This window comes from Otolemur garnettii, unplaced genomic scaffold (assembly GCF_000181295.1).
Source record: "Otolemur garnettii isolate 467f Iridium unplaced genomic scaffold, OtoGar3 scaffold00043, whole genome shotgun sequence".
Lineage (NCBI taxonomy): Eukaryota > Metazoa > Chordata > Mammalia > Primates > Galagidae > Otolemur > Otolemur garnettii.
In genome coordinates, this window is record NW_003852438.1 from 4,799,775 (window position 1) to 4,809,094 (window position 9,320).

General features: G+C 42.4%; 1 protein-coding gene across 5 annotated transcripts in view; it reads left to right on the top strand.

The window, feature by feature from the left end:
- Positions 1–9,320, top strand: part of LARP4 (La ribonucleoprotein domain family member 4) — an 80,022-nt gene that overhangs the window by 18,037 nt on the left and 52,665 nt on the right. The window lies entirely within an intron of this gene.

A 9,320-nucleotide genomic window follows, 5' to 3' on the forward strand; every position in this document is an offset into this window, starting at 1 on the left:
AAAAAAAAAAGAAACAAACAAAAAGTTTGACCTGGTGCCTGTAGTTCAGTGGTTATGCCACTGGTCACATACATAGGGGCTGACAGGTTCGAACTCAGCCCAGGCCTTGCCAAACAACAATGACAACTACAACAAAAAAATAGCTGGGTGTTGTGGCGGACACCTATAGTTCCAGCTACTTGGGAGGCTGAGGCAGAGAATCGCTTAAGCCCAAGAGTTTGAGGTTTCTGCTGTGAGCTGTAACAACACACAGCACTCTACCAATGACAGCTTGAGACTCTGTCTCCAAAAAAAAGAAAAAAGAAACAAAAAATTTGATCAGACATATTTAGGAAAAGAAACATAAGGAACTTTAAGAGATGAAAACTATATATAAAGGTTGGGCGCCCATAGTTCAGTGGTTTGGGCAATGGCCACATGCTCGGGGGGCTGGTAGATTCAAACCCACCCCGGGCCTACTAAACAAACAACAACAAAAAAATAGCCAGGCCTTGTGGTGGTCATCTGTAGTTGCATCTACTAGGGATGCTGAGCCAAGAGAATTGCTTGAGCCCAGGAGTTTGAGGTTGCTGTGAGTTATGACCATGGTACTTTACCAAAGGTGACAAAGTGAGATTCTGTCTCAATTTAAAAAAAAAAAGGGAGGGACCAGCACCTGTGGCTCAGTGACTGGCTCAGACTGCCCCCATATACTGAGGGTGGCAGGTTTGAACCCAGTCCCAGCCAAACTGCAATATAAAATATCCAGGCATTGTGGTGGGTGCCTGTAGTCCCAGCTACTTGGGAGGCTGAGGTAAGAGAATCGCTTAAGCCCAGGAGTTGGAGGTTGCTGTGAGCTGTGATGCCCCCAGCATTCTATCAAAGGCAATAAAGTGAGACTCTATCTCTTAAAAAAAGAATAGAAAAGAAAAAAGGAATAAATCTAATATAAAAAGAGAGCATAGAAATTTACTAGATAAGGTCTGGGCACAATGGCTCATGTCTGTAATCCTAGCTCTCTGGGAGGCCAAGGTGAGTGGATTGCCTGAGCTCACAGGTTCGAGACCAGCCCGAGCCACAGCAAGACCCCCATCTCTACAAATAGCCAGGCTTTGTGCCCGGCACCTGTAGTCCCAGCTACTTGGGAGGCTGAAGCAAGAGAATTGCTTGCGCCCAAGAGATTGAGGTTGCTGTCAGCTGTGACACTTCGGCACTCTACCCAGGGGAGTAGAGTGAAACTGTCTTGAAAAAAACAAAAAGAAATTTACTAGACAATGTGAATAGCAACTTAGAAACAGCTTGAGAGAATTGATGTACTAGAAGAAACATCATAAGAAATTGACAAAATACAACTAAAGAGACGAAAAAATGAAAAATGATAGAGTTATATGTAAGTGTGGAATATAGGATGAGAAAGTAGGATGCATATTTTATTGGAGTTCCAGAGGAAATAATAGAGCAGTTAGTTGGTGGAGAGACAGTATTTGAAGAGATAATGGTTGAGAATATTACAGAACTGATGAAAGACGTATTAGATTTCAGGGAGCTCAATGGATCCCAAGTGCAATAAATTAAAAAGAATTCACACTTTGACTTAATGATGCAAAATGTAGTGATTGATAAAGAGTAGCACAGAGAGGCTCAGCGCCTATGGCTCAAGTGGCTAAGGTGCCAGCCATATACACCTAAGGTGGTGGGTTTGAATCCAGCCCAGGGCCCGCCAAACAACAATGATGGCTGCAACCAAAAAGTAGCCGGACGTTGTGGCGGGCGCCTGTGGTCCCAGCTACTTGGGAGGCTGAGGCAGGAGACTCGCTTAAGCCCAGGAGTTGGAGGTTGCTCTGAGCTGTGATGCCAAGGCACTCTACCCAGGGGACAGCTTGAGACTCTGTCTCAAAAAAAAAAAAAAAAAAGTAGCACAGAGAAAAGAGATTAAAAATGGCAGCTACACTGGTGGCTGATTTGTTATTAGCAGTAGTACAAACCAGAGAGCAGTGAATACCTTTAATGTGCTTGAAAGTGAATGTGTGTTTATTTAGAATTCTGTATATGGCTGTGTGCAATGGTTCACACAGCTATATACAGCCAGTATCTGTAGTACTAGGACTCTGGAAGGCCAAGGCCGATGGATTGCTTGAGCTGAGAAGTTCAGCCTGAGCAAGAACTCATCTCTACTAAAAATAGAAAAAAAGTTAGCCAGGCATTGTGGCAGGCACATATATTCTCCCTTGAGAGGCTGAAGGAAGAGGGTTGAGTGAAGAAGTTTGAGGTTGCTGTGAGCTATGACACCATAGCACTCTACCAAGGTTAATAGATGCTGTCTCAAAAAAAAAAAAAAAAAAAAAAGAATTCTGTATGTAGCAAGGATGGATGGTAAAAATAAAGGTATTTTCCAAGAAACCACAACTTCAGAGAACTTAACTAAAAATTCTGAAGGATTTCCTTATAGCAGAAGGAAAATGATTTTTAAAGGATCTGAAATACAAGAAAGAATGATGATCAAAGAAAATGGCCAATGTTTATGTAAAGTTAAGTAATACTGATTAGTATAAAATTAAAATAATACTTTATATATATGTAGGCTAAAAAGGCACAGACTAATCTTTTATTTTAATGTACTAGGCGCTAACATTTATGCTCTGGCTTGAAGACTCTCCAATAGATATGATAAACTTTTATTTAAGTTCCATAATTTTTTGAACGTTTGATATCAGAGTTTCATTGTTTTTATGATTCAAATTAAAGCAACATTTTAATGGAGTATTTCATAAGGGGAAAAACAGTCTTATCGCTGGTCTGATTATATACTAGATCATGTTCTCTTCTAGCCCATATCCCTGTGCTTAGGCACTTTTTGCAATTGTAATAATCTGAGTTTTAATCATTGTGTGGTTGGTTAATCCTCTTTCTGGAGTTAGGCTGTCTGGGTTTGAATGCTGACTTCATACTTAATCTCTCAGTGTAATCTGTAAAAGGGAAGTATTTGTACATGAGAATTTTTTTAAGAAGTAGGTGAGGCTGGGCGGCGCCTGTGGCTCAAAGGAGTAGGGTGCTGGCCCCATATGCCAGAAGTGGCGGGTTCAAACCCAGCCTCGGCCAAAAACTGCAAAAAAAAAGAAAGAAGTAGGTGAGGCTGGACAAAGTGGCTCATGCCTGTAATCCTAGCACTCTGGGCAGCCTAGACAGGAGGATTGCTTGAGGTCAGGAGTTTGAGACTAGACTAAAAATAGAAAAATTAGATGATGCAGGTCTGTAGTTCTAGCTACTTGGGAGGCTAAGACAGGAGGATTGTTTTGAGCCTAGGAGTTTGAGATTGCAGTGAGTAATGATCATGCCAGTGCATTCTATTAGGGGTAGCAGAGCAAGACTCCGTCTATGAAAAAAAGTAGGTGACATGATGTGTGTATTTAGTACAGTGCCTCGCCTGCAGAATTGCTTAACAAATTTGTTTGTGCTATGGTAGTTATGGGTTTTTCCCCCATAGTTATTATGTGAAAAAATTTTCTATTTTTGATACTTTTCCACATGTGCCCATTTTAGTACATTTTGACTTCTTGGAAAAGTGAGATACATCTTACAATATTTGATTTATTATAGTTTAATAAACAGCAGTTTTTATTTGTAATATATTAGTTCCCCTTTATATCTAATAGAATGTGGTATTGTGGTATCTTTATGATAACAGAATGGTTGTATGGCACTTTACTTAGTGAATGTACTACAGTTACTTAAATTTCTTCTCTGACTTTGGGTTATTTTCATTTCTTGATTTCCATAAATAATACTAACATGGAAATATGAGTTGGCGCTATCTTATATAGTCTCCTATAAAGGATGTTTGCCAATTTTATTCCAGCCCAGGAATTATTTTTAAGTGCTTTGCTAATCTAGGAAGCATAAAATATAGTACTTTACTTTCTTTTCTTTTTTTTTTTCTTTTTTCTGTTTTTTTTTTTTTGCAGTTTTTGGGCTGGGCTGGTATATATATACACACACCTCTGGTATATGGGGCTGGTGCCCTACTCCTTGAGCTACAGATGCTACCCAGTACTTTACTTTCATGTTTGTGTATATATGTGTACTTTTTTCTTTCTTTTTTTTTGAGACAGAGCCTCAAGCTGTCCCCCTGGGTAGAGTGCCGTGGCATTACAGCTCACAGCAACCTCTATCTCCTGGGCTTAAGCAATTCTCCTGCCTTAGCCTCCCAAGTAGCTGGGACTACAGGCGCCCACCACAACACCTAGCTATTTCTTTTTTTTTTTTTTTTGGTTGCAGCCAGCATTGTTGTTTTGGGGGCCCGGGCTGGATTCGAACCCATCACCTTAGGTGTATGTGGCTAGCGCCTTAGCCACTTGAGCCACAGGCACCGAGCCTCTTTCTGTCTTTTTTTTTTTTTTTTCTTGAGATAGTTTCACTCTGTCTCCCTTGGTAGAATGGTGTCAAAGCTCACAGCAACCTCAAACTCTTGGGCTCGAGTGATTTTCTTGCCTCAGCCTCACAAGTAGCTGGGACTATAGGCGCCTGCCACAATGCCTGGCTATTTTTTTCCCCCCAGAGATGAGGTTTAGCTCTTGCTCAGGCTGGTCTCGAACTCCTGGGCTCAGGTAGTCCACACCTGCGTTGGCCTTCCAGAATGCTAGGATTACAGGTGTGAGCCACTGCAACCAACCTTTTTTTTTTTTTTTTTTTTTTTTTTAAGGCAGTCTCACTCTGTCACCCTGGATAAGAGTGCTGTGGCATCTGAGCTTACCGCCACCTCAAACTCTTGGGCTCAAGCAATCCTGCCTCAGCTTCCTGAGTAGCTAGGACTACAGGTGCGTGCTACCACACCTTACTAAGTTTTCTATTTTTTGTAGAGAAGGAGTATTGCTCTTACTAAGGCTGCTCTTGAATTCCTCACCTCAAGCAATTCTCCCACCTTTGCCTCCCAGAGTGCAAGTATTAGAGGCTTACGCACCAGGCCCCTCCACCATAGTAGTTCACTTTTAACTTATGTTGGTGTTTGAGTAGTACATTTGAAGGTGAGACATCAAAATTGCCTTCTATTCAAACCCAACATACTTTTTTTTGTTGTTGTTGTTTTTGAGACAAATAGTACTCACTATGTTGCCCTTGGTAGAGTGCCCTTAGCTCATAGCAGCTCCAAACTCCCGGGCGTAAGAGATTCTGTGGTCTCAGCCACCCATGCAGCTGGGACTACAGGCGCCCACCACAATGCCTGGATTTTTTTTTTTTAGAGATGGGGTCTCACTCTTATTGAAACTGGTCTTGAACTTATAAGCTCAAGCAGTCTGCCCATCTCAGCCTCCCAGAGTGCTAGGATTATAGGCATGAGCCACCATGCCTGGCCAAAAACCAACATACTTTATACATGTAAAAAAAAAAAATATGGACTATTTATACTGTTAACTACTTTTCAAGCATTAATATAATTTTGTTTTTAAAATAAGGAATTCTTGGGGTGGTGCCTGTGGCTCAAGGAGTAGAGTGCTGGCCCCATATACTGGAGGTGGCGGGTTCAAACCTGGCCCCAGTCAAAAACGGCAATAAAATAAGGAATTCTCTTTTTTTTTTTTTTTTTTGGAGACAGAGCCTCAAGCTGTCCCCCTGGGTAGAGTGCCGTGGCCTCACAGCTAACAGCAACCTCCAACACCTGGACTCAAGCGAGTCTCCTGCCTCAGCCTCCCAAGTAGCTGGGACCACAGGTGCCTGCCACAACACCTGGCCATTTTTTGGTTGCAGCCGTCATTGTTGTTTGGTGGGCCCGGGCTGGATTCAAACCCGCAACCTTAGGTGTATGTGGCTGGTGCCTTAGCCACTTGAGCCACAGGCGCCGAGCCAAAATAAGGAATTCTTAACTCAATTTACACTTGATAAAATTAAGGCACAGATGAGTTAAGAAACTTTCTCAGGATCACAATATAGTTCATATTTGTACTGTGTTTGGATTCAAGAGTGATTCTAGAGCCTCAGTCGTTGTCTATTTTTTTGAAACAGAGTCTCACTATATCGCCCTTGGTAGAGTACAGAGGCATCACAGCTCATAGCAACCTCCAGCTTTTGGGCTTAGGCCATTTTCTTGCCTCAGCCTCCCAAGTAGCTGGAACTACAGGTGCCCCCCCCCCCAATGCCCGGCTATTTTTTTGTTGCAGTTTGGCTGGGGCCGGGTTTGAACCCACCACCCTCCGTATATGGGGCTGGCGCCCTACTCAAAAAATTTTTTATTATAAAATTAAATACTGTTCACACGGTAAGAGTGATAGACTGTCACAAACTCTTCATAGTTCTGTTTTGCAGTCAGTTAGAAATTAGAAACTATGCATAAAGAACCTGAGGTTATCACCCTTATGGGGAGCTCCAGCATCTTCTCTTCTCTATCATTGTCATCTGCTTCATCAATGCCAAAGCTCCCAGGAGCCAGGTCTTTTTTTTTTTTTTTTTTTGAGACAGAGTCTCATTTGGTCACCTTAGGTAGAGTGCCATGTGTCACAGCTCACAGCAACCTCTGAGCCGTTGGGCTTAAGTGATTCTCCTGCCTCAGCTTCCCAAGTAGTTGGAACTACAGGCATCTGCCACAATGCCCAGCCTTTATTTTATTTATTTATTTATTTTTGCAGTTGCCATTGTTTTGCTGGCCTAGGCCAGGTTTGAGCCTCGGTGTATGTGGCCAGTGCTGTAACCACTGTGCTACAGGCACCGCACCGAGCCACCTACAAAATCTTAAACAGTGTCAGTGATAAAATATTTTCTACTACCACCATCAATTTAAGGCTCAGCGCTTGTTCCCAAGATATGAGTGAATCTAGATATGGAAAAGGACATTGTGTCTGACTGATCCTTCTTTTCCTCAGATTAAATTTTGAAACCTTTCTTTTCAGGTGATGTAAGGACACACACAAAAATATGATAGGCAGTAGAGTGTACTTAACCAATATTGTTTCATCAATTCATACACTTAAGTCATGTTATTTGCACAGTATGGAAACTCCCTGAAACGCAAGTAAAAAATCAGTTTAGTAGAAGCGTACAGGTAAAAGGCTAGGTGAGTTGGCTCATACTGGTAATCCCAGCATTTTGGGACCCTGACTTGGGAGGATGACTTGAGGGCAGGAGTTTGAGACCAGCCTGGCCAGCCTAGTGTAATACTGTCTCTACAAAAAATAAAAAGAAATTAGCTGAGCATGGTGGTGCTTCCCTATAGTTGTAACTGCTCAAGAGGCTGAGGCAGGAGGAATACTTGAGCCTGGGAATTAAAGGTTATAGTGAGCTATGACTGGGCTACTGTACTCCAGCGTAAGCAAGACCCCATCTCTAAAAAAATGTAAAGTGAAACAAAAAAGTGTTTTAAGTAGAGTACAGGGGAATTTCCTGGGCTATAATTGCAGGAATTATAGGTAGGCCACCCAGAAGCTGAGTCTTAACAACTGTGTCTGGGGGCTCTGTAGTTCTGCCTATTCAGAATTTTTCCTTGGTTGGCTATCGGTGGATGTTGGTGATACCTCATAGGCTGATTTTTTTTTTTTTAAACCTCATTACCCGGGGTCAATGTTAAGAACTCCTTTCAGTAGGGAATTTGACAGATTCTTGCTGAATTCTCAGAATCTGCAGGTAATAAGCTTCCATTAGTTAATTTTCTGCCTTTTGCCGTCAAAGCAACTGACCTACAGTTGAGAAAACAGTCAAAAGTAACTTACTGGAAAGGGGATGAATGTTTTGTGGGGTCATTAAGGTACTTGAAAAGGATCAAACCCTGTTCTTTGGTTGGACTAAGTGAGAGTGAGTATATCTGTGCATCCCACCTCTCTCTCTTCTTCCTTTCTCTATGTATTTTCATACCTTCTTATCCCCTCCACCCCACCTCAGTGTCTGTTTTTCACTTCTGTGGGTCTCTGATTAGATAATGCTTGGAAAAGATCGCATTTTATTTAAATTTTTAAAAATTTTTTTGAGACAGAATCTCACTCTGCCCTGAGGAGAGTGCCATGGTGTCATAGCTCACAACAACCTCAAATCCCTGGGCTTGAGCAATCCTCTTGTCTTAGCGTCTGGAGTAGCGGGCAATATAGGTGCCCACCACAACACCCAACTAGTGGGGTTTTGGGGTATTTGTTGTTTTTTTTCTTTCTATTTTAATAGAAATGAGATCTCGCTCTTGCTCAGGCTAGTCTCTCCTGAGCTCAAGCAATCCAACTGCCTCAGCCTCTCAGAGTGCTAGGATTACAGGCGTGAACCACTGTGTGCAGCTGCAAAAGATCACTTTAAATGGCAGCATTTAAATAGTTGATGTATGGCTCAGCGCCTGTGGCTCAAGTGGCTAAGAAGCCAGCCACATACACCTAAGGTGGAGGGTTCAAATCCAGCCCAGGCCCGCCAAACAACAATGATGGCTGCAACCAAAAATAGCTGGGTGTTGGTGGCGGGCGTCTGTGGTCCCAGCTACTTGGGAGGCTGAGGCAGGAGACTCGCTTGAGCGCAGGAGTTGGAGGTTGTTGTGAGCTGTGATGCCACGGCACTCAACCCAGGGGGACAGCTTTGAGGCTCTGTCTCAAAATAAATAAATAAATAGTTAATGGAGTTATGTTGTGCACATTAAGAACGTACATGTTGAGAATGGGTGGGAAAGAGCATTCCAGTATAAGGCAGATCACTGCTTTTGACTTTAGAAAAATTTCCAGTGATAGAATCATTTAGACTTAAACGTCTCTGTCACGGCTTAGATAGCAATAAAAATTATGTACTCTGGACAACTGCTGTAGATAACTAAAAAATTTGCTATAGATGTGCATACACACATCTCAAAGATATATGAACAACTTGAATGAATTTTTTTTTTTTGATACAGAGTCTCACTTGGTCACCCTTGGTAGAGTGCCCTGGTGTCCTAGCTCACAGCAACCACAAACTCTTGGGTTCAAGTGATCCTCTTGCCTCAGCCTCCCAAGTAGCTGGGACTATAGGTGCCCGCCACAGTGCTGGGCTATTTTTTAGAGACAGGGTCTCGTTCTGGCTCAGGCTGGTCTCAAACCTGTGAGCTCAGGCATTCCACCCGCCTCAGCCTCCCAAGTGCTGGGATTACAGGCATGAGCCATTGTGCCTGGCCAAAACTTGAATAATGTTATAAGCTTTACAGGTAGGTTTGGGGATAAAGTAGTATTTCTATTTTAATAGTATTTTATAGCTCTACATTTTCTGATATAGGTAGCTAAATTTATTTATTTATTTTGAGACAGTCTCATGTTGCTCTCAGTAGAGTGCTGTGACATCACAACTCACAGCAACCTCAAACTCTTGGGCTTAAGCAATTCTCTTGCCTCATTCTCCCAAGTAGCTGGGACTACAGG